This window comes from Mesoplodon mirus (assembly GCF_964341445.2).
Source record: "Mesoplodon mirus genome assembly, chromosome: 5".
Lineage (NCBI taxonomy): Eukaryota > Metazoa > Chordata > Mammalia > Artiodactyla > Ziphiidae > Mesoplodon > Mesoplodon mirus.
The window spans coordinates 63,818,279-63,844,660 of record NC_138980.1 but is presented as its reverse complement, the minus strand read 5'-3'; the positions used below and the strand labels follow the sequence as shown (position 1 = coordinate 63,844,660).

General features: G+C 40.0%; 1 pseudogene across 1 annotated transcript; it reads right to left on the bottom strand.

Moving 5' to 3' along the window:
* Positions 1–20,989: 20,989 nt before the first annotated feature.
* On the bottom strand, positions 20,990–21,890 carry LOC309803980 (NADH dehydrogenase [ubiquinone] 1 alpha subcomplex subunit 12-like; annotated as a pseudogene). The gene is made up of 2 exons: positions 21,654–21,890; positions 20,990–21,296 (listed from the first exon to the last, which is right to left on the bottom strand). The product of its transcript is annotated as an NADH dehydrogenase [ubiquinone] 1 alpha subcomplex subunit 12-like (transcript).
* Between the last annotated feature and the right edge of the window lie 4,492 nt (positions 21,891–26,382).

The window sequence follows — 26,382 nt, the reverse complement described above, 5'->3', positions numbered from 1 at the left end:
CAAGTCTTTAAATGATAAACTGTATTTCTAGTCAAGCTAAATACAGAGTACAGTATCTTAATCTATTTTGCTAAAATCTGAATGGTTTCAGCCAGGCAAAGCACTGAAAATAATCTCATGTAATTTCCACCACACCCTTATGAATTAGCTATTATTGTTCCCATTTTACAGATGAGGAAACTGAGGTTAAGTGAACATGGGGTCACAGAGCTGGGATTCAAATGTAGGACTTACCCTAAAGCCTGTTCCTTTAGCTAATACAACATCAGTATATTTAATCGCAATAAATGTAAACAAACACAAATGCCAAATTGAGTTATTATTTGGTATAAGATAAATAGACCAAGATAACTGCTAGTTGAAGAACAGGGCAAGAATGTTCCATCCTCATGGAAACATTGAGACACAGAGAATGCTCAAGAGCAGCAGTTTTAAGAAAAGTTTGGTGCAACTGTGTGGAGTCCCAAGCATGAGAAATGCATTCAAGATTCTATTAGGAAAACAAAACAATGAGATTATCTCAATTATTGAGTTAACCATGAGATTTCACCATCTACATTCTAGCCATGAGTAAGACGTTTGTTTGAATTAGATAAGAAGATATAATGTCATTTGAAGGAGGCCCAGTCAAATTAGTAACAGCGATAAATGAAACTGACAATGATCTCACAGTTTATAAATCTAAACATGGGACCAAGGTTAGACACAGGGACCCTAGCAGTTGATGAATGAGCTTGAATGCTGCTTTTTACACCACCAACGGGAGACTGGACATGATTTTTTATGTTCCTTTCCTCTAGCCGAGGAGATTAAGAAAGAATTAATTCAATTCCCTTTAAACCAAAGCACAGGAGGAAGAAACAACCTTGAACCTTTCCTCCTCAAATAGCAACTTTGTTGGTAATTTAATCACTAACTGAGTTGTGTAACTTGCCTATGACAAACGGTAAAACACCTTTCAGTGTGGAAATGTGCCAGAGCCATTCCTTCGTAGGAAGGGGAGGGAAAGCCTTAGCTGGCGTACACACATTTTCTGTCTCCCAGTCTTTTGCACCCTGCCTTAATTGCTGAAATTGCTTCTGTATTAGGAGAGAATATGGGAACAAGTCTGGATCTAGCAAGAGAGTAAAGTCACTGAAGCGTTTACGATATTCTGCTTCCCTCCCCACCCTTCCCCCCCCAGTTCTGTACTTGTCAGCATGTAGCCCCATACCAGGCTCTGTCAAGTTGAAATGGCAGCACTGTGGAGAACAGTATGGATATCCCTTAAGAAACTAAAAATAGAGCTACCATATCATCTTGCAATTCCACTCCTGGGCATATATCCAGAGAAAACCATAATTCAAAAGATGCATGCACCCCTATGTTCATAGCAGCACTGTTCATAATAGCCAAGACATGGAAGCAACCTAAGTATCTATCGACAGATGAATGGATAAAGAAGATGTGGTACATATATGAAAAGGAGTACTCCTCAGCCATAAAAAAGAATGAAATAATGCCATTTGCAGCAACATGGATGGACTTAGAGATTATCATACTAAGTGAAGTAAGTCAGAAAGAGAAAGAAATATTATATGCTATCACTTATATGTGGAATCTAAAAAAATGATACAAATGAACTTATTTACAAAACAGAAACAGACTCACAAACATAGAAAACAAACTTATGATTACCCAAGGGAAACGGGGGGGGTAGGGAAAAATCAGGAGTTTGGGATTAACATATACACATTACTATATATAAAATAGATAACTAACAAGGACCTACTGTAGAGCACAGGGAACTGTACTCAATGTTTTGTAATACTCTATAAGGGAAAAGAATCTGAAAAGGAATATATATATATAGCTGAATCATTTTGCTGTACACCTGAACTAACACAACATTGTAAATCAACTATACTTCAATTAAAAAAAACAAGTTGAAATGGCAGCAAGGAATGAATGGGAGGTCCTGCATGGTCTGGCTTCTTCCTCATTGTCCAGCCTTATCTCATGCTTCTTTCTCCCTTGCTTGCTCCAACATTAGTTTTAGACATGGACATTTGGAATACAATTAATCTGGGCTGTTCTTCCCTTTCCTAATAACTAAATCTTTTCATTCTTCAGCCTTGGCTTAAGTTTCGTTGTCTCTTGGAAGCTTTCCTAGGTCATCTGAATTATATTTGGTCTCTGTGTCACAAACTTCCATAGCCCCCTGTGCTTCCTAGCATGACACCTGCTTCTTCTATCTTCTCTGCTAGATGAGAGGGTCTGTGACAGCAGGCGCAGCGTCTACCTTGTCACCACGTACTCCAGTACCCAGCACCATGCCTGACATGGTACCTCCCCTCAGTCAATGTTTGCAGAATGAATGATTGCCTTCTTCACTCTTCTTTTTGAAAAAGGTATTATAAAATATTTAAGACATACACAAATGTGTAAAGAAAACCATCACAACCCCCAGGTATCCATTACATATGCAAGTTTACATCCCTGCTTACCACTCCCTGATCACACTCTGCTCTTTAGAGGCAGCTAGTAGTCTCAAGTTGGTTACTATTTCCACACATTTCTTAATGCTTTCATTACACACATATACAAACTTATAGTATTATTCTGTGTTTTTATAGTTTATATGTGTTATAGGTATCCTTCTGCAACTGGCATCTTTTGGTTTTTGTGATTCACTCACGCTGTTGAATTTAGCTAGTCGTTATTTATTTCACTGCTGTGTGGTATTCCACTGTATGACTACCCCACTATTCATCTGTTTTCTTGTTGATGGATTATTTTCTAAATTTTTCCTTTAATACATTGCCATGAGTATCCTTACTTGCAATGTTTTTCTTTGTTCGGATAGCACTGTGGTATCCAATATACTGGATCTTTTCATTATTTGCCCATTAAAACTGACATGGACTGGGTCTCTGAAAGCTATATGAGAGACAGATAACTGGACAACCCAATTAATGTTTGTGTGAAAGTGTGTATCAGTGGATTTTATGAGAAGCTGTGTGGAATAATGATAACTGCAGAGCGCTGATTTGGGAGTTAAACATGGGTGGGTTCCAGTGCCCACTCAACTGCTTAGCCATTGTGCCACATCCAAATACAAAGCCTCAGTTTTCATTCCGTAAAACTGGAATAATAGTCTCCTATCTGCCTACCTCACAAAATGATCAGATGAAATAATGCTGCTGAAAAGATTTTGAAACCTGATGTATTATACAACATTGGAACACCAACAACCAAATTTTATTACTCAAGTGTAATATGACAGAAGAGTTGTAATAAAATAACAAGACCACAAGAATATTAAATAATTTATCATCACCTATATTTAAATTTGTTATTACCTATAACTTATTATCTCCTATCTCTATTTAACTGGGGTGTTCTAGAGATAATACCTTACCCCCAAAGGGCAGACTAGGGGAAAATCAGGCTCTTGAGAGAAATATATTTAGGTCAATGGGTTTCCACTGCCCATAAGATCCTACTGGGAAGGTTACTGAAATGAGTCAAATTGGTTCCAGAAAGGTATTTACCGCAAAGGTCATTTCTTCATGCTTAGATGTACGTTGAGTTATGAGACTTGTAATGGTTATAGGAAGGGTTTTAGAGCTTGAAAGACTTGGGTTCAAACCTTGCTCTACTTTCCTTCTCTTTACTGAGGATAATAAGATAATCGTGTAGGACTGTTGGGAGGATTAAACGAGCTAATGTACATAACGCAGCATACTCATCCCCTTCAGGATGTGGCTGAAAACCAGCCTTAGTTGAAATTTCCCAATGGGTGAGGCAAGGCTGTTGGGCTTTTGTTCATCCCATGTGATCTCAGTTACCTCAGTTTAACTCCTATTTATTTATTTATTTTTTACGAACTTATTTCTCACAGTTCTGGAGGCTGGGAAGTCTATGATCCCGGTGCTGAGTGATCTGGTTCCTGGTGAGGGACCTCTTCCTGGCTTGTAGATGAACAACTTCTTACTACATCCCCAGGTTTGGAGAGAGAGATCTCATCTCTCTCACGTCTCTTATTTTTTATTTTTATTTATTTATTTTTTTGGCCGCTCTGCATGGCATGTGGGATCTTAATTCCCCAACCGGGGATTGAACCCATGTACCCTGCAGTGGAAGCATGGAGTCTTAACCCCTGGGCAACCAGGGAAGTCCCCCTCTTCGCTTTTTTAAAGTGTTGGTCAGGCCATTCTGTCAGGACCTTCAGCTGTCATATGTCTAACTGCCACTTCTGAATATATGACCAAGGCAGCTACAATGTGTTCAATGCACAAAGAGTGTTGCCACCACTACAGTTTTAGATGCGCCAGGGGCTTCTGACCGGAAATCTTGACTTCTGGTTTAGAAACGGAGAAAGAGCAGCCTGGTTAATTTGTCTGATTCATTAGCAAGGAACCAAAGAGAGGGCTCCAAATGAGTCAATAAAATCCATTTTTGGGCCTCCCTGGTGGCGCAGTGGTTGAGAGTCCGCCTGCCGATGCAGGGGATACGGGTTCGTGCCCCGGTCTGGGAGGATCCCATATGCCGCGGAGCGGCTGGGCCCGTGAGCCATGGCCGCTGAGCCTGCGCCTCCGGAGCCTGTGCTCCGCAACGGGAGAGGCCACAACAGTGAGAGGCCCGCGTACAGCAAAAAAAAAAAAAAAAAAAAATCCATTTTTAACCATGCCGTCTTGGTCTCTTGTAAATGCTGGGGACAGATAAGGTTAAAACCCAGTGTCACAACTCTGGGTTTCTGCAGAATTTTCACTCTCCATATTCTGCTGTACCAGAATCCTGTTGTATTCTTACAGTGATAATGGGTCAAAGAATAGATTTACTTTGTGCATTTGCTCACTGATATCTGGGTTCCTGGGAACTGGCTTGCTTTGCAAAGCACACATTTTTCTCTATAAGCATATCCCCTGTAAAGGTCTTTCCACGACTAGGAAGGAGGTAAAAGAGCTGGGAGGAGGGACAACAGAACAATGTCCTTTCTGTTCTAGTAATCTGGGGAGGCTTCCTGGAGGGCATATGCCTGGAAAAGATGGGTGGAGGTGAACAGATGGAATTTTGCTGTCGTAGATTTCTTTTGTTGCTCTATATTCTCTCCTTGTTTACTCAAAGAGGTTTATTAAGCTCCTGCTACCAGGCAACACAGTCTAGTGGCTTGGGTGCTAGAGTCTTGGGTTTAAATCCCAGTTCTGCCACTTACCAGTCATGTGACCTTGGGCAAGTTGTTTAATCTCTCTGTATCTCAATGTCCTCATCCAGTAACATAGGGATAATAATAGTACCTATCTCACAGGGTTGTTGTTGGTAAATTAATTATTTATATCTCTATCTCTCTATCTCTATATATTTAAAGAGTGCCTGGGCCATTGTAAAAGTTCAATAATTATTAGCTGTTATTATCATTCTCTGCCAGGGACTGTAATTGGTACTAAAAATAGTAGTCTTGTGAATCTTAAAGACGGAGCTTTTCTGATAGGTTTATCAGTTCTTCAGGGTTATGAAAAGGCTTAAAACAAAACAAAACAAAAGCGCTGAGGTTATAATCTTCTTGGCCATGACAAATAACTGAAACTTGGTGGGCTGATGCCTAAAACTGGTTTGGGAGGCAGACACCAAACTATGTTCAATGGTAAAGAAAATAAATGCTATTACATATCTGCTAAATAAGCCATCCTTTCCAAATGGAAAACATCACTGTCATTTCAGTTTGCCATTGAGCTTGACCAATGCCATTGGAGAGCACAAATGGAAAGTAATATAAAAGTATACACATAATGTACTGTTCTAAATTCAGAGTGCATTTCTCTTACATGGCTGTTCTCTGAAATTTTCAGAGAGATGATGCATAGAATGAGGTGGTTATTAAGCTCAAAAATGAACAACAGTAAAACAGAGGAGAAATCCCAAGGCCTGAGAGAGTTGAAGGGAAACCATTAAGTATTATAGGTAATAGGAATGAAGGGGGATTATAAGAAAATGTGTTTGCCCTCTTACTTTATGAGAAGACGAAACCCACGGCAGTTTGGAGTTCACAGATAAAAATCTTTAAAGAAACAAGACGGGAATAAAGACACAGACCTACTACAGAATGGACTTGAGGACACAGGGAGGGGGAAGGATAAGCTGTGACAAAGTGAGAGACTGGCATGGACATATATACACTACCAAACGTGAAACAGATAGCTAGTGGGAAGCAGCCGCATAGCACAGAGAGATCAGCTTGGTGCCTTTGTGACTGCCTAGAGGGGTGGGATAGGGAGGGTGGGAGGGAGGGAGACGAAAGAGGGAAGAGATATGGGGACATATGTATATGTATAACTGATTCACTTTGTTATAAAGCAAAAACTAACACACCATTGTAAAGCAATTATACTCCAATAAAGATGTTTAAAAAAAAAGAAACAAACAAACAAACAGATGTCCATAGATGGAAAACTTACATGTTTGCTCAATAGCCCATTGTTCAACAATGTTCCTAAGAAAATGACTTTTGTGTAACCTAAATTCCTCACGCTGCAGCCAACGTCTGCCTAAAAGATGCTGCTGCAACAATAGAAAAAAACCCACATAGCTAGAATTCTTAGGGAATGGGTTGGTTTTATTGTTGCTGTTTTAGTAGTTCTGCCTAGCTTGGACTAAGAAGAAAATTTATTTCAATCTTTCTGTTCACAGACTTTTTGGGCTTGGGGGGAGGCTTAGAAAACATTGGAGAGAAAATATTTTAATTTTCTTTGAATAATTCAGGACTCTCTAGGGTTTCAGGGCTCAGTAGGAGGAAGATGATTATGACTGGGCAGGAGAGCAGATGTAGGAAGTTTAGAAGACCTGACCTAATTTTCATTTCTTCCATCTCAGTCTTGGAAGTGGCGTTTTTTTATGGGAGACGGAAGGGTGGAAAGACACTCAATATCAGAGCCTTTTCTCATGAGTTAAGGGTGAAAAATTAAAAAAAAATGCAGTTCTGCCCTCCTAACACTGTTGATGGGAATGTAAGTTGGTACAGCCACTATGGAAAACAGTATGGAGGTTCCTCAGAAAACTAAAAATAGAATTACTGTATAATCCAGCAATCCCACTCCTGGGCATATATCCAGACAAAACTCTAATCCAAAAAGATACATGCAACCCAATGTTCATAGCAGCACTATTCACAGTAGCCAAAACATGGAAACAACCTAAGTCTCCATTGACAGAAGAATGGACAAAGAAGATGCGGTACGTATACACAATGGAGTACTACTCAGCCATAAAAAAAATGAAATAGTGCCATCTGCAGCAACATGGATGCAACTAGAGATTATCATATTAAGTAAAGTAAGTCAGAAAGAGAAAGACTACTACCATATGATATCACTTACATGTGGAATCTAAAATATGACACAAATAAACCTATCTACAAAACAGAAACAGACTCACAGACATAGAGAATGGACTTGTGGTTACCAGTGGGAGGGGGTTGTGGGAGGGATGGAGTGGGAGGTTGGGGATAGCAGATGTAAGCTATTATATATGGAATAGATAAACAACAAGGTCCTACTGTATAGCACAGGGAACAATATTCAGTATCCTGTGATAAACCATAATGGAAAATAATATTAAAAAAAGAATGTATATATAACTGAATCACTTTGCTGTACAGCAGAAATTAACACAACACTGTAAATCAACTATACTTCAAAAAAAGCAGTTCTAGTAAATTCAAGGATTGTGACAGTACTTCTAGTTCTTATAAGTTTTTTAAAACATCTTTATTGAAGTATAGTTTACATACCAGAAAATTCACCCATTTAGAATGTACAACTCAATCGTTTTTAGTATAAGATGTTATGGAAAAACCTTAACGAACTTTTTGGCCAACCCAAATTATTTAGAGTTCTGCAACTGCCACCACAGTCTTAGAACATTTTCATTACCCCAGAAGGAAACACCATACCTATTAGCAGCCACTCCCCATCCCTGTCCCAACCTCAGGCAACCACTAATCTACTTTCTACCTCTGTGAATTTGCCTACTCTGGAAAGTTCACATAAATGGAATCAACAAAATACTAGCAAACAGAATCCAACAACACATTAAAAGGATCATACACCATGATCAAGTGGGATAGATCCCAGAGATGCAAGGATTCTTCAATATATGCAAATCAATCAATGTGATACACCATATTAACAAATTGAAGAAGAAAAGCCATATGATCATCTCAATAGATGCAGAAAAAGCTTTTGACAAAATTCAACACCTACTTATGATAAAAACTCTCCAGAAAGTAGGAATAGAGGGAACCTACCTCAACATAAGAAAGGTCATATATGACAAACCCACAGTTTGCTGTGGTTTCATCATTCTCAATGGTGAAAAACTGAAAGCATTTCCTCTAAGATCAGGAACAAGACAAGGATGTCCACTCTTGTCACTATTATTCAACACAGTTTTGGAAGTCCTAGCCACAACAATAAGAGAAGCAAAATAAATAAAAGGAGTCCAAACTGGAAAAAAAGAAGTAAAATTGTCACTGTTTGCAGATGACATGATACTCCACATAGAAAATCCTAAAGATGCCACCAGAAAACTACTAGAGCTAATCAATGAATTTGGTAAAGTTGCAGGATACAAAATAAATTGCACAGAAATCTCTTGCATTCCTATACACTAACAATGAAAGATCAGAAAGAGAAATTAAGGAAACAATCCCATTCACCACTGCAACAATAAGAATGAAATACCTAGGAATAAATCTACCTAAGGAGATAAAAGACCTGTATGCAGAAGACCATAAGACACTGATGAAAGAAATCAAAGATGACACAAACAGATGGAGAGATATACCCTGTCCTTGGATTGGAAGAATCAATATTGTGAAAATGACTATACTACCCAAAGCAATCTACAGATTCAATGAAATCCCTATCAAATTACCAATGGCATTCTTCACAGAACTAGAACAAAAAATCTTAAAATGTGTATGGAGACACAAAAGACCCTGAATAGCCAAAGCAATCTTGAGGGAAAAAAATGGAGCTGGAGGAATCAGACTCCATGACTTCAGACTACACTACAAAGCCACAGTAAGCAAGACAATATGGTACTGGCACAAAAACAGAAATATATATCAATGGAACAAGATAGAAAGCCCAGAGATAAACCCACGCACCTATGGTCAACTAATCCATGACAAAGGAGGCAAGGATATACAATGGAGATAAGACAGTCTCTTCAATAAGTGGTGCTGGGAAAACTGGACAGCTACATGTAAAAGAATGAAATTAGAACACTCCCTCACACCATACACAAAAATAAACACAAAATGGATTAAAGACCTAAATGTAACACTTAACTATAAACTCTTAGAGGAAAACATAGGCAGAACACTCTATGACATAAATCACAGCAAGATCTTTTTTGACCCACCTCCTAGAGGAATGGAAATAAAAACAAAAATAAACAAATGGGACCTAAAGAAACTTAAAAGCTTTTGCACAGCAAAGGAAACCATAAAGAAGACAAAAAGACAGCCCTCAGAATGGGAGAAAATATTTGCAAATGAATCAATGGACAAAGGATTAATCTCCAAAATATATAAACAGGTCATACAGCTCAATATTTAAAAAAAAACAAAAAACAACCCAATCAAAATATGGGCAGAAGACCTAAATAGACATTTCTCCAAAAAAGACATACAGATGGCCAAGAGGCACATGAAAGGATGCTCAACATCACTAATCATTAGAGAAATGCAAATGTAAACTACAATGAGGTATCACCTCACACTGGTTAGAATGGGCATCATCAGAAAATCTACAAACAATTGCTGGAGAGGGTGTGGAGAAAAGGGAACCCTCCTGCACTGTTGGTGGGAATGTAAATTGATACGGCCACTATGGAAAACAGTATGGATGTTCCTTAAAAAAGTAAAAATAGAACTACCATATGACTCAGCAATCCCACTACTGGCTATATACCCATAGAAAACCATAATTCAAAGAGACACATGCACCCCAATGTTCACTGCAGCACTATTTACAATAGCCAGGTCATGGAAGCAACCTAAATGCCCATCTTCAGACAAATGGGTAAAGAAGATGTGGTACATATATACAATGGAATATTACTCAGCCATAAAAAGACCCAACGAAACTGGGTCATTTGCAGAGACACGGATGGACCTAGGGAGTGTCATACAGAGTGAAGTAAGTCAGAACCAAGGGGGGAAAGGGCGGGTGGGGGTGGGGTGCTGGCGGTGGGATGAACTGGGAGATTGGGATTGACATATATACACTAATATGTATAAAATAGATAACTAATAAGAACCTGTTGTATAAAAAATAAATTAAAACATTTATAATAATTCTTCTATGAACATCTGTGTACGAGTTTTTATGTAGACATATGTTTTCATTTCTCTTCATTACAACTGAATTGCTGAGTCACACAGTAGCCCTAGGCTTACCATTTTAAGGAACTGCCAAATTGTTTTCCAAAGTGGCTGCACCATTTTATATTCCCACCAGCAATGTATGTTCCAATGTCCACATCTTTGCCCAACATCTGTTATGTCTTTTTTATTATGGCCATCCTTATGAATATGAAGTGGCATCTCACCGAGGTTTTGTTTTTCTAGTCCCTAGTGACAATGATGTTGAGCATCTTTTCATGTGCTTTTGGCCATTTGTATATCTTCTTGGAGAAATGTCTATTTAAATCGTTTGCCCATTTTAAAATTGGGCTGTTTGATTTTTAATCATTGAGTTGTAAAAGTTCTTTACATATTCTGGATACAAGTCCCTTGTCAGATATATATGATTTGCAAACATTTTCTTCTATTCTCAGGGTTGTTTTTCCAATTTCTTGAGAGGGTCCTTTGAGGCATCGCCATTTTAAATTTTGATGAAATTCAATTTGTGGGTTTTTTTTATTGCTTTTGCTTTAGGTGCCATATATAAAAACTGTTGCTTATTCTAATGTCAAAAAGGTTTATATTTATGTTTTCTTCCAGAAGTTTCACGGTTTTAGCTCTTACATTTAAATCTATGATCCATTTTGAGTTAATTTTGTGTATAAGGTAAAGGAGGGGTCTGACTGTATTATTTTGCATGTGGATATCCAGTTTTCCCACCATCATTAGTTGAAAAGACTATTCTTTCCTCATTAGTTCATACATAGTTGACCCTTGAACAATGTGGGGGATGGTTAGGGGCACCGACCCCCTGCTCAGTCGAAAATTCTCATATAACTTTACAGTCAACTCTCTGTATCCATAGTTCTGTATCTGCAGATTCAACCAACCACAGATCATGTAGTACTGTAGTATCTATTTACTGAAAAAAAATCTGCATGTAGGTGGACCTGCACAGTTCAAACCCATGTTGTTCAAGGGTCCACTGTACTTTTAAAACTTATAGCTAAATATTAGAAAAATCAGCTACAAAACATATATGTGTGTGATATGAAAAATTGATTTTATGGATTTTTTTCCTCCCTAGCACAACTGTTTGACTTTGGAGCAAACAGTTTTCATGCACTCGTCCATTTGTTTCATTCATTTATCAGTGATGTGCTGAATGTGTATTTGGCAACAGTGGGCGCACAGTGGAGAATGTGACAGTGGGTGGATTTAACTTGAGGCTATCCCCTCTCTTGGTAGAGAAAATGACACAAGAAGGTATAAGAGAAGGGATGAGGACAGTACATTCTTGCATCTTCTGTCCTCTTCCCCTCCAACACACCACTATTTCTTAATATGTCAGGGTCTTCAACTACACTGTTCCCCTCTCTCTGAAATGCTTTTCCCCTTTCTCCTCTCCTGGTTAACTCCTCACGTCAGCTCTCAACTGAACCATCACTTTCTCAGGGAACATTTCCTGATCCCACAGGTCAATTCCTCCCATTCAACACATGCACAGGGTCCTCTACTTCAACCATGTAAATAGTACTTTCCATAATGGTAGGAAATAATGAATTGGGTAATTAGTGGCTGACAGTACATCTCCTCTGTTGTTGTGATAGATTCTACGGGGTGGGTATCATGTCTACCTTTTCATGCACACTATTCCATAGTACTTAAGAGAGCACACTCCAGAGTCAACAGACAGACCTGCTGAGAATACCAGCTGTAGTTAACAGCTATGGATTTCTCTTTTCCCATCTATAAAATGGGGATAATAATCGCTCCTGCCTCTCAGGGTTTTTTTGAGAATTAAAGAATAATAGCACGTGAAATGCCCAGGTTGGTGCTTGGCACGTGGCTGTCAGTTGGTTAAGATATACTGAATGGGGCATCTGCCATGCCCAATGGACCTGTGTGGGAATGTGCACTTCCCATGGTGGCTGGGCAGAGAATGCTGAATGACAGAGCCGCCCAATGACTCCTTAATAACATCCTGGAATCATAGGTATTCCCTCAGCATCTTGGGTGGAGGTCAAACCACTCTAAGGGGGGGGGGGGATGATGGCTTTCTGAAGCATTGTCTATAATGCCATTAAAAACAATTAGCCAAACTATATATATTTTTTTATTTCCACAGAATTCCAAGCAACTAAGTTGGCTAATTTAAAGAAAGAATTTTTATGCCAACATTATTATATCTTAGTGTTTAACCTAGTGCTTAAGAGGGGAAGCTCTGGAGTCCCATTGCATGGGTACCCATTCTAGCTCCTCAACATCTAGGCAAGTTACACACTCTTATTGAGCTTCAGTTACCTCCTCTGTAAAATGGAATCATGCATCATATCTTTTTTTTTTTTTTTTTTTTTTTTTTTTTTTTTTTTTTTGCGGTACGCGGGCCCCTCACCGCCGCGGCCTCTCCTGCTGCGGAGCACAGGCTCCGGACGCGCAGGCCCAGCGGCCATGGATCACAGGCCCAGCCACGCCGCAGCATGCGGGATCCTCCCGGACCGGGGCACGAACCCGTGTCTCCTGCATCCGCAGGCGGACTCCCAACCACTGCGCCACCAGGGAAGCCCATGCATCATATCTTCATTGTGGGATTGTTGAGCAGATTCGGTGGGACAGTGTACACATAGCACTTAGCTCAGTGCCTGGCACATCCCACGGGCTCAGAGAACTTGAGGTCCTTCCAGTTGTTAGTGTTGGAGAAGCTCGTTTCTTGTTATGAGAGATTTAAATCTCTAAGTATTAGCTTCATTAAACCTTTGACAATCTTCCAAGGAGAATGGGAAACAAAGGGCATATAAAACACCCATTTAGTGCTATTTTATTGTAAGCTACAGTTAATCGGATTGCCAAATTTTCCATGCATTCCTAAGAAGTCATAATTAGAAAAAACACTGTGTGTGTGTGTGTGTGTGTGTGTGTGTATTCGGCGGTGGTTAAAAGTCAGCCAATTTATTTTTGTCTGAATTTATAGAACATGAAACAAGTTAATCTCTTGAGTATTTCCATTGTTCCAAATGAAGGTAAAATGTCAGTATCCACTCCTATTATTCCTGTTCTTCAGGGAAATTTCTTTTGCTTTAGGTCTCCCCCAGTCAATTTTCCTTCTATCCCTGAAGAAAGCTGAGAGCTCTGCCCTTTTCCTCCCTCCCTCCCTTCCGTCCTTCTGTCCTTCCTTCCTTTGTCTGTACCACCCCCCCTTTTCTTTCCTTTCTTTTCTCTCTCTCCCTAATAACGAGATAATGGCATCTCGTCATTATTTTAATTATCCCCATTTGACGTAAAGATGCAACGCAAAGTGACAGCGTTGCACCTTCATGTCAAATGGGGACAATTAAAATAATGACAACTTCACAGGACTGTTGGAGAATTAAACGAGGCTTGTTGGTTCCTAAAGCAGGGCCTGGCATGTAGTAAGCCCTTCGACATTTTGACCATGGGTTCTGATCACCGTTTGAAAAAAGGCAAGTTACCTGTCTTTCCTCTTGGTTCTTCTGTTTTGTCTTTTCATACTCCAAGTCTTGGGAACAATTTGCCTGTATTTCTTCCCCTAGTTCTTTCCATTGAGGCCCGCTAGTGGCTGTCAGTAATATGAGAGAGTCAGAGCTGCTAGTAAATATCTGTGTACGAGATGCCTTAGGAGCCATGCATCGAGCCAGTGTCTCATATGAGCTGGGATACGCTCAGGGCACGGTCAGTGTCTGCTTAGGGCCTGGTTGCCGCTCTCATGTTCAACCTGTCCCAAGGGTGCAGGGGCTGTGCAGCAGACGGGCAAGGGGCAGGCTCACAAGCAACACCTGTTTCCATAGGAACGGGTCAATACCCCCAGGGTCAATTCTGAGTGCCTACAGCCTTGTGCACCGTATTAAGTAGCATCAGTGGATCTCTGAAGTTCAGTGTTTTAAATTAATGCATAGAGAGGGTCAAGTTCAATTCTTCACCTTCTGATTGTCAGCTGTTTAGTCTACTGGAGATGTTTCTCTCTTGTCCTAAGGACTGGGCCCATAAGAAAAGTAGGAAAGATGCTGGTGTTCTCCTTCTCTGATTCTTCCCCTGTGCCTTACCAGGGGGAACAGTGGTTCTTAACTTCAGCAAGCATCTAAATTCTCTTGTGAAAAGCATATTTCCAAGATTCCACCCCCCAAGACTCAGACTCAGTACGTCTTGGGGGAAGACCAGAAAACTGCATCTTGAGAAGAACCCCAGGTTTACCACTTTTGAAATCCTTTCTTTATCTGTGTCCCTTTTGCCTCCCTCCACCAGTGTGGAAGCTGTTGGAAGACAGGACCTCGTCTATGTTGGTTACTGCTGTATCCTTACGGCCTGCCTTCCAGGAAGGGAGGGAAATGCAGTCCAGCATCTCCCAACCTTCAATCTGCACACGAATCACCTGCGAGCTTGTGAAAATGCAGATTCTCATTCATTCAGTTTGGAGGAGGGTCCAAGAACCTGCATATCTAACTCTCTCCTGGGTGATGATGCAAGGTCGCCACTCTGAGTAGGCAGGGGGGCGTCTTGAAGAGTACAACTGGTATCAGACCACCTGGATTTGAATCCTGCTTCCACCTCTTGCTAGTGGGGTAGGCCCTGGGACATTCTCTGTTATTGTAAAGTGGGGCAATTACAGCACCTCCCTCACAGGGTCCTTTTGGGGTATTCAGGAGGTAACATTCAGGAGGTAAGCATTTAGCCCCATATATGGTGAGTGCTCAATTAGTTTTAACTGTTATTATAATTATTATGAAAAACACTAGGAAGTTAAATCTTGGTCACAATTTAAGAAACTGGCCTTGTGGTTAGCACACAAAGTTCAGCATCAGACTGCCTGGGTTTACATCCTGGCTCCACTACTTATTAGTTGTATGACCTTGGGCAAGCTTCGTAACCTTGCCATGCCACAGTTTCCCCATCTGTAAAATGGGGCAAATAGTAGCACCTACCTCCTATGGTTGTTGGGAAGTTTGGACAAGTTAATGTATCCAAACTCCTCACTCTGGTACCAGGCCTCTGGGAGCCCCTTTTATTCTTACTATTATTATCGATCAGTTGTAGCTGGAGAACTTTGGTGTGAGGCTGTAAACTACTGGGACATCTGAGCTGGCTATTCCAAACTACTGGTCAGGTGCATTGAACACGCTTGTCTAGTCCTAAGATGTCAATGCAGGTACCACTCTTCAGCTATTCCCTTAGAATAATCACAGCTGCATTTATTAGCTGTATGCTTTTGAGAGTTATTTAATATCTGTGTACCTCACTTTCCTGATCTGTAAATAGGAAAAATAATAGTAGCTGACACATAGTATTATTATATGCATATAAAGCAAAGAATAATCAGAACAGAATTTGGTCCATGGTAAGTGCTCAACAGATGTTAGCTATAATAGCAGTTATTATTATTGTTAGATTATCATTACATTATAATATAGTGTATAAAGTAGATGTTAGCTATGACAATAATATAGTATAGTTGTATATTATACAAAGTATATATTATAATATAATAATTAATATCTATGTTAATACTTATAATTAAACTGTAATAGTTTGCATTATTTATGTCTGGAAATATCTTTATTTTGTCTTCATTTAAAAAATTTTAAACTGTGGTAAAATACACATAACATAAAATTTACCATATTAACCATTTTTAAGTGTAGAGTTCAGTGGTATGGAGTACATTCACAGTGCTATGCAATCATCACCACTATCCATCTCCAGGACTTTTTTCATCTTGCAAAACTGAAACTCTGTACCCATTAGGCAATAACTCCACATTATCCCCTCCTCCTCAGTGCCTGGCAACCACCATCCTGCTTTCTGTCTCTATGAATTTGCCTACTTCAGGTACCTCACGTAAGTGGAATCATACAGTATTTGTTTTTTGTGACTGGCTTATTTCACTTAGCATAAGGTCTTCAAGGTTCATCCATGTTGTAGCATGTGCCAGAATTTCCTTCTTTTTTAAAGCTAAACAATATTCCACTGCATGCATATACCACATTTTGTTTATCCATTCATCCCAGTGGACACTTGGGTTGCTTCCACCTTTTGGCTACTGTGAATAATGCTGCTGTGAACATGGGTGTGCAAAATCTCTTCAAGATGGTATTACTTTTGTGGTCATAGAAGTTGTATCTGTCCTTATAACTTCTGAACCTAGTCAGAGATGCTTCTCTTTTACACTATCATATACCATGTAAAGGAGAAAGCCAAGAAACAAATAAGCAACAAAAACTTCTTTCATTTGTTTACTCATGCTCTTGTCTGTCCATTCCCAATATTTCTTTGATCATCTCCTACGTAGCAAGGTATGTGCTAGGTGCTGTAAGACCCTAACAGTGGCCAGTATTCTAGTTGGCTATTGTATAGTGTGGAAAAGTTATATATACATAGTGACTTTTCTTCTTTCTCACATGGCTACCTGGAAACTCCTTCCTCTGGAGGAAGGAGAACTCCAGCCTCAGGCACACTCAGGAACTTTGCCTGAGTCCCAGATGGCACAGCCCTCTCAGATGCGGCAGTTTTTCCCACCCCCCCCCAAAGGATTTCAAAATAGTCTCAATCAAGACTTTGCAGGAATTGGGAGTCTGTAGAGGTAAAACTTGTGTAAAAATTGGAGAGGATTTTTTGGAGGGCGGGGGGAACATACATTTCGATTTAACTTTAGGCAAAGTCAAAGCCATAAACTTCTACACAAAAGCACTTTCCAATCCCCTGTGTCTTAAAACCCTTGTGGTGAGGTGCCTGCAGTGGCAGGACCCCGTGCCTGTGGGGAGGCACAATGGCTAAGAGTGTGAGCGTGCACGCCAGACAGCCTGGGTAGAAATCTCAGTTCACTTCGGAGGTGAGACCTTTGGTTCAGGTTTAATATCACGAATCCTAACCTTCCTGCTTCACAGTTTCCCCTTCAGTAACGTGAGGTGAACCATGGTCCCTACCTCAGAGGGTCGCTGTGCAGGTCTAGTGAGCTAATACTCACAATGGGTCTGCTTGTCAAAGGCCTGGCACAGAATAAGTGCAAATGAATACTGGCCATCCATCACCAAAATGAGTGCACTCCCTACTCCCTGCTGCAGCTGCACAGACCATTTTTTAATCCCTCAAATACGCCACGCTCTTGTTCCTCATCTGCTCCTACTGTCATTCTAACCCTATCCATTCTTCATGTCCCATCCAAGGTGTTTTCTCCAAGAAAACTGGTTACCTGTGTCTTCCTTGAGCTCCACAAATACCCTGCATGTATCTCTGCCAGGGCATCCATCACCCTGTACTGTCAATCCAGTCTGGTCACACTCTCCCTGAGCTGTGAGCTCCATGAGGCCAGATGGAGGTCTCTGGGGGATCTCAAGTGAAAGGAGTTAATGAAACATAGACCTGTACGTGGAGTCAGCTTCCACTGGCAGGACTGCTACTTTGGACCCCCAATCTCAGTCACCCTGGAGACCCCCGGCGCAATGTACGTCATAACCCGCCCACACAGTGTGTCTTAGAAAGGGTGTTAGTCAGCGCCCAAGGCACCACTGGTTGGCTACCAAAGTGCCAAGACTGACTTAGCTTCTCAGGACTCTAATTCAGCTCTTGGATGGAGCCATGAAGATTTTCAGATAGATGCTCTTGTTCGGGACCACTGGCTAGAGGTTCTGTCCACAGCACACTAGACTGACTGGTCTTCTTTCTTCCTCAAACCACTGTCTCAGTCCTCATTAGCCATTCTCCATCCTGATTCTTACAATGGCATAGTCGTCCCCCTTTCATTCCAAATGCATTGTAATTAGCTATTGGCCTTGCTGGGCGGCTGATTTCTCAGAAAGGCTATGTTCTCGGTGATAAGACACTTCTGTGCTATTTCTATTCAATCTATCAACCTTCCTGCCAAATTAGTTCCTCTTGGATTAATGTAAGACCCATGGCTATAATAATGAACATGTATTAAGTGCTTCTTTGTGCCAGGCACTTTGCGAGGGCTTTACCTGTGTTATTTAATTTTTACAACCACCTTGTTAAATAGAAACTGCAAATATCCCCTTTACAGCTGAGGAAATTGAGGCACAGAGAGATTAATAATTAGTTCAAGGCAAACAGGAAGAAAGTGACAAAACAGGAACTCAAACTCAGGTCTGCATAACCTCAAAGGCTGTGCTCTTAACCATGAGTTTCCATCACTGACCTATAATTTTCAGTTATTATAATGTCCTGATTTGAAAGCACCAGGTACACTCAAAAATATACACTTTGTACCCAAAGTGACTTAGCTACTGTGATCTTACTAAACCTGTGCTTTTCGTATTACATCCTACCTTACATTTTGTCTTTTGTTTGAAAAGTAAATGGGACAGAAATGTTTCATTTTCTCCTCTACTTCCTTTTGGAATCAGGCACTGTTTCGTTTGTTTTGGATGAATGCAGACGGTTATAGGATTGTCAGTGGTTACTGGTTAGCTGGTTACCTGGCTAAGCAAGATGAATCTGATGATTGTTTTTATGGGAGGCACTTTGCTCCTCTTTGATTCCAGAGCTCTGGCATAACCCATACCACCCATTTAGCAAAAAATATTCTTGTACATGAGAGGGAACGAAGGGACAGTCTGAATAGCCCTGTGTGCAAATCCCTTTCTGTTACTGAACAAAATAATACGCTCACTAAACTTCCTCTGTTGTTTGTGTGTGTGTGTGTGTGCGTGCGCGCGTGTGTTTCAAGATGAAGAGAGATGGGGAGAGATGAGAGAGATTGAAAATCAGTAACTCCCACCTTTGATTTCAAAGTAAATTCTTCTGATTTACCAAATTCAGAAAATTAAATTTGATACACATAGCAAATTGTTCATTCTTATTCAAACTGCTTTTATATACAAACTATGACAGTGGAAGAACTTAATACTTCTCGGAAAAAACAAGAAGAAATGGTGTTTAAATCTCACATTCATCATTCATTAAACACTTATCGGCCTTCTAACATATACTAGGTACCACATTCAGCACGGGGCTTGTGGAGGCAAGTCAAAACTCCCACCTTCGCTAAATTTATAGTCTGCATACAAATACTTAGAGGTGATGAACAAGATTAATTTGACAATGGAACATAGAAAGCAAGAACCATCTCACAGGTATTGTTAACACAATGGATGAGACTCTTGGATGGAATATAAAATGGAGGAAGTAGTACTCTCTTGCCTCTGGTCTACATAATCTTTTATTAGGAAAGTATTTTCCCTATTTTTTTACCTAGCTTGGTATCAATAGAAATCATAGTTAATGTCTATTGCTTTTTATTTTTTCTATATAATGTGACAAGTACTTGATTTGCTTTGGCTTTATCAGTCAAAAAAAAAAAAACCCACAAGAGGTTCCCACTGTTTTTGCTACAGGTAAAAGTCCACTGATTAGTGATGTGGAAAGGATGAGGACCTGGGAGAAGGTGACCCTGCCATTAAAGCTAGGTGATTCTAGGCACTTAGCTGTGTGTCCCAGGTTTTGGAGATAGCTTTCAAATGACCTGAGCACGATTGTTATGGCAGAAATTCTAAATGAGATCTAGATCAAGAGATGTAGGTACTAAAGATGATAATTTTGACTGCCTATTTGTGAATAATTCCAATGAAGAGAAAAGGGAATATCTAAACCAGGCACAGTGAATAAATGTGATCTCAAATGTCAACCCAGAATAATTGGTAGCAGGGATTGAAACACTGTTTGAGAAGGATTCTGAATCTTATCTAGAATACCACTGATAACAGACTAAATACTAAATGCATTGACATTAGATTCAGATATCCTTGTACATTGTAACTCCTCCTGAATGTCTGACTGAGTTAGGATTCAGAATAACTTGAATATACTAAAGCAGTGAATCAAAACCAACAAGATAAAGGCTAATGAGGATAACTATATGTTTCTGTATTTAAATTCAAAATTCAGTGATGGTTTCCATTGTGGGATTGGGGAAACTTGGCTTGATAGCAGTTCAGGAGGAAAGACTTGACCCTAAACTCCATATGAATCAATAGGATGGTGTGGCTAAAGAAAAATATCAGGGCAATTGTGGGCTGCTAGAGTTGAACAGGGTAGCCCAACATCAGCCACTCCACTGGAAATGAATTTCAGTGTCTCTTTTTCCCAGCCTGCTGCTTTGCTTGTAGACTTGAGGATGTGGATAAGCTCTTAGTTTCTGGAGCTGGACATTTTCTCTCTCTGAGGATGGTAAGGAAAGTGCTCATATAGAAACAAAGAGTAAAGGTGCCTAGAAAAGATCAGGAATTCTTTGTCCTTGAAATAGGCTAGATTTTGAATCAGTAAAAAAAAAAGTGCATCAAATGATTTTTGCAAATATATGGGTTTTTGAAAAGCTTGGAATATGTTTTGCCCCGAGTGTTCTACCCTTAAACATACCCACATGCATTTCAGGAAAAATTTCATCCATAAGGTATATTCATTAGCAGTTAACTCATCAAAATCACTCTTGTGTCAGAACCATTTGATTTTGGACTTGCCATTTAAGTTGTTCCAAAAAAAAAAAAAAAAACCACTCCTGAAAGCTTAGTTTCTTGAACTAGGATATGGAGTTTGGTAAAAGGAATAAAGAGAATGTAAATTTCTCAGTTTGAATTTACTTATTTATTTATCAAATAACTTTAATCAAGTTAACAGTAAGCAGTAAAAATACTATTACAGGAAAAGCCCCATATTTTACATGTAAATTGTTTTTCATTGTCTTTACCTGTAAGGTGTTGAAGGTGGGACCCACTCCTGAATCTTCTTTCTAGTGGTGGAATAAGGTACATATTGTTGTGGAGTGCCACTCACGTTGAATTTATGGTTTGTCCAAATGAATTTACTAGCAGTAGGTGGTTTTGTTGTTGGAGGATAATCAGTCATGAGTGAAGCCAACGATGACGTTCAGGGGGGCACCATGCTTCCATCCACACCCCAGAATGTGTTTTTCAAAATTAATTAATTACTTAATTAACGTATTTATTTATTTTTGGCTGCGTTGGGTCTTCGTTGCTGCATGGGCTTTCTCTAGTTGCAGCAAGCGGGGGCTACTCTTGGTTGCGGTGCGCAGGCTTCTCACTGCAGTGGCTTCTCTTGTTGCAGAGCACGGGCTCTAGGCACATGGGCTTCAGTAGTTGTGGCTCGCAGGCTCTAGAGCACAGGCTCAGTAGTTGTGGCGCATGGGCTTCGTTGCTCCACAGCATGTGGGATCTTCCCGGACCAGGGATCGAACCCATGTCCCCTGCATTGGCAGGCGGATTCTTAACCACTGTGCCACCAGGGAAGTCCCCCAGAATGTGTTTTTTCCATTCATTTCAGTAGTATATATAACCCATCGGTGACGGCCAAAAAACTGCTTGTTGTCTTTGTAGCATTTGCTTCCATATTTGTCTTTCCCCACTAATGCACCAACCCTCACATCATTTGCCCTGAGAAAAACCTGTAGATAGCTGCAGAGGCCGCTGTGGCCACTGACCTGCTGCAGCCGGAGCTTCAGGACCTGCAGCAACTCCATCTTGTCCCACAGGCCCCACCTCTCCGGCACACCGCCTCAGTTTGAATTTAACACAGAGAGAACATTCAAGAATTTTAAGCTTGTTGGAATCAGTTTTGTTGTTGTTGTTGTTGTTTTTGCGGTACGCGGGCCTCTCACTGCTGTGGCCTCTCCTGTTGTGGAGCACAGGCTCTGGACGTGCAGGCCCAGCGGCCATGGCTCACGGGCCTAGCCACTCCGCAGCATGTGGGATCTTTCCGGACCGGGGCACGAACCCGTGTCCCCTGCATCAGCAGGCAGACTCTCAACCACTGCACCACCAGGGAAGCCCTGTTGTTGTTTTTTTTTATATCAGGTTAACCTTGCCACCTTCTTATAAGAATAATGATGATAATGATGATGACTGTGGTTATTCAACTGATTGGGTTTGGATTATTTTGTGATTGTTCCTGGAACAAAATTTTTCCTAATAATTATGCTGTAAAAATAGAACAGGCATAAGAATTGGAAGGGAAAATTAGAAAACAGTGATAGTCGGGCTAAAAGCAATGGCACACATAAAGGACATTAAGTTTAAAGGCAGAAAATCTAGTCTGTGAATTGACTTTCTAAGTAAAAGGTATCTAAATCAGCTTTCACTTAGTCTCCTTGCAGGAAGGCAAGTTCCAAGGTTGGGAAGTTAACAGTTGGGTTGTTAATGCCTATGCAGGGGCCATCTGGTTGACATGCACCTCACAAGAGGGACTGGGGACCTGGCTTAAGCTAAGATAGTAAATGCAGATTGGAGCACAAGTTTCCAATGGCTGTTTAGTGGACATTTGCGGTTTTTTGATGAATTTTCACATTCTCCTCATCTAATTGTCTTTTCATCAAAGACGTGAAAAAGACTAGAGGAATAGTCTCTGGCATCTTGCAAAGTAAGTAAAAGTAACCCATTGTGGACTTGAATCCACAATTTTGGTCTCATTAAGACTTGGTCTAATGATTGGTCAGAGGCCTGTTTTCAGGTCAGAGCCCCAGCTGCCTTCTGACTTAACAGATGACAATTGAGAGGGGTAAGCAATTTCACTTTATAGTCTTTGAATTCACTTTTCTCAACTGATATTTGAAGAGAAAGCCATGAAGAATTTTACCTAAACTGAAATTCATGATAAAGGTTAGAGAATAGATACCAAATCAGAAGGAAAGGTATAGGTGGTTGTAAGTACAGTTGACTTGAACAACACAGATTTAAACTGGGTGACTCCACTTACATGCAGAATTTTTCAACAGTAAATACTAAAGGACTGTACAATCTGCAGTTGGTCGAATCTGTGGATGCTGAACTGTGGATACGGAGGGACCTCGAATACTGAGGGCCTTCTATGAATTATACACAGATTTTCTACTGTGCAGAGGGTCAGTACTCCTACCCCTCATGTTGTTCAAGGGTCAACTGTAACATCAACTTGGGTATTTTGGTGAGTACATAATGAAAGGCCATGGAATAATAGGTAATTGTTGGATGGTAAGGAATCAAGAGGATTTAGCGTCTCTCATTTTAATTCTAGCATCCTCTGGAAAGTATTATTTGTTACACATTGTATTATTATTCTATAGGAATAGTTAACTTCAAACAGGCCATGCCTCATCTCCTATGCTTTTTCTAGCCAAGGAACTTTGAACATTTTTAGTGACAAGCAGTCATTACTGTAAGTTGTAAGTTATAATAGACACAAACAAGTTGCAGGTTTATGGCTGCTAGGTGTTCATTTTGCCAAGGCTGTCATAATAAATACATATTTACCCTAGCAACTCTTCATAATATTCTAGTTCTGTGCTCCTTTGTGAGATTCTAATATTTTCTCTAAGGCCAGTGGAACTGTTAAATTGGCTCCAACATTTTATAAAACAGCCAGGATGATTTTGATTTTGAAAACAAAAATGTAAATATACTTGTCCAAGGGAAGAAAACTCACTGTCTTAGGAAGAAACTTCCCAGATAGCTGGCTAAACCAGACTTACTTCATGAACAATTTCTAAGAACAATTTAGACTCAAACTTTTTAAAAAGCCTGAGTTCTATTTACACATTATAGATTCTCTCATTCTTCCATTGGTTTGGTCATTGATTCCAACCTCTTTTGGGCAAAGAGTGTTAAGTAAGTAAGGGAGAGGGGAAGGCTTTGGTTTACCATTCTACCTAGCCATAGAGAATTGGATTTCAGGGAGCTGGGTTTTCCCGTATCATCTAATGAATTCTCTGACCAACATGGTGGTATTCTTTGAATAAATAAAAAGGACTATACTGTTTTTAGGAAACTGCAAATCATATCACAATGGTAGAATTCCATTTTGCGGTGACCAAAAACTATCACTTTCCTTGGCAAGCTCGTTTTTTGTTCTTTTTTAATGTTCAAAGAGTTTGTCTTACTTCTCGTTATTTTATTTTTCCCTACTTCTGTCATTTCTAAGCCCAGTAAAAAAAAAATCTCATTATATGAATCTACTGTTTATTACTTATTTTTACTTCTATTAGCATTAAATCACTCTTTGAAGCACACTTACAGCCACAGAATGGGAAATTATAACACATCCCCTGAGAACAGAGGAAGTTCTCAGTAAAAGTTTGTTATATCGAGTAGCCACAAAATAAGGTCTAATGCAAGAATCTAATTGCCTAGGAATGCTTCCTTCCTTCATTCATTTGTTTATTAGTTTAGCAAATGTACCATGTAGCAGACACTGTTGTGGGTGTTGAGGACTTTGCAGTGGGTAAGACAGAGAGGGTCTTTGTGCACATGGAGTTTACTTTCTAGTGGAGGGAGGCACACAGCAAGCAAGCCAACCGAACAAATAAGGAAACTAGCAGAGTGCCATGCATCATTTAATTTTATTAAAGAAGGTGATGAGATAATTGGGTCACCACTTTAGATTGGGTGGTCAGGGAAAACCTCTCTGAGGTATTTAAGCTGAGGTCTTATTTCAGCTGCTATGGCTGCATACTGAAGTACCCAGGACCTTGGTGGCTTTAAAACAACAGCTTATAATGTTCACGGATTCTCTGGATCAGGGATTCTCAGAAGGCATAGTGGAGACAGCTTGTCTCTGCCTCATAATATCTGGGGCCAAGCTGAAGGGCTCAAAGTCTGGGGCTTGGAACCATTTCAGGGTTTGCTCAATCACATGTCTGGTGGTTGATACTGGCTGCTGACTGAGTGCTTAAGTGGGACTGCTGGCCAGCACACCTCCATAGGGCCTCTCCATGTGTCCCGGTCTCCTCACAATGTGGTGGCCGGGTTCCAAGGGTGAGTGTCCTGAGAGAGAGTGTGAGCGAGCCAGGTGGAAGCACTATTATTTCTTGTGACCCAGCCTTGGAAGTCATTTCTGCTGTGCTCTGTTGGTTACGATGATTACAAAGATCCACCAACTTTCAACAGGGAGCAACAGAGACCCCACCTCTTGGAGGAGTATCAACCTCACATCGCAGGATATATAGTGGTGTGGCCATCTTTGGAAAATCTCATCTGCCACGGGTCTGAATGACAAGAAGGAGTTAGGAACGTGAAAATCAAGGGGAAAAACACTCCAGGCAAAGGCCCTAAGCGAAAGCTAACTCGGCACATATTTGAATCACAGCTGGAAGCCCAGTGTGGTAGGATAAAAAGAAGAAGGGAAAGAGTAGTACAAGATAAGTTGGGAAGGTAGGTAGGACAAGATCATGAAAAACTAAGAAGTACCTCTATCTACTCCAGGCAAAAGGAAAAAGAAGACTGGGTTTGTCTTGGAACTCATTCATGCCATCTTTGGGTCAGTGTCGATTTAGACCTATAACTCTTTAGATTCTCACAGTACTCTTCCTAGCAGTGCTCTCATTTGAAATTCTCCCAGCTCTAAATTTTTCCCCTTTCTAGATACTGGACATTGTGGAGTGGGGAATGTAAAGAAGCATTTTATTCCTTCAGCCTTTCAAGTTGCTTTTAATCTAGTTGGAGAGATTAATATGGGCAACACACATACACAGATGGTAACTAAAATATGAGTCAGTACAAGTTAAGTATCAAATATGTGCTAAGAATCATGTGATTCAAGAATTATGAATTCTTGATTCTGATTCAAGAATCACAGCATTCTGATTCAAGAATCAGAAGTCACACAAAAAAGAAATCATCAAATGTCTAACTAAAATGAATATATTCCAGCAGTTATAAAGGGAAACCACATAAATGAAATAATTCTGTGTTGTAAAATGCCATAGAGAAAGTAAAAAGATAAATAATAAAATAGGAAAGAAATATTTTTCTCGAATGCCTTTTTTCCCCTTTTCAGTTGAAAAAAACTTATATACTCCCTAAAAACAGATTTTTCAAACTTTCGTTTTTGACATATCACTTTTGCAAACCCATAAATAGTAAAATTGTACTAAAACAAAATGGTTAAGATAGTTCAATGACAATGACAACTACATCAGTTAAGACTGTCCTGATTTAAACAATGGTAACATGTGAAAATATCCTCAAATAAATAGCTGTGTA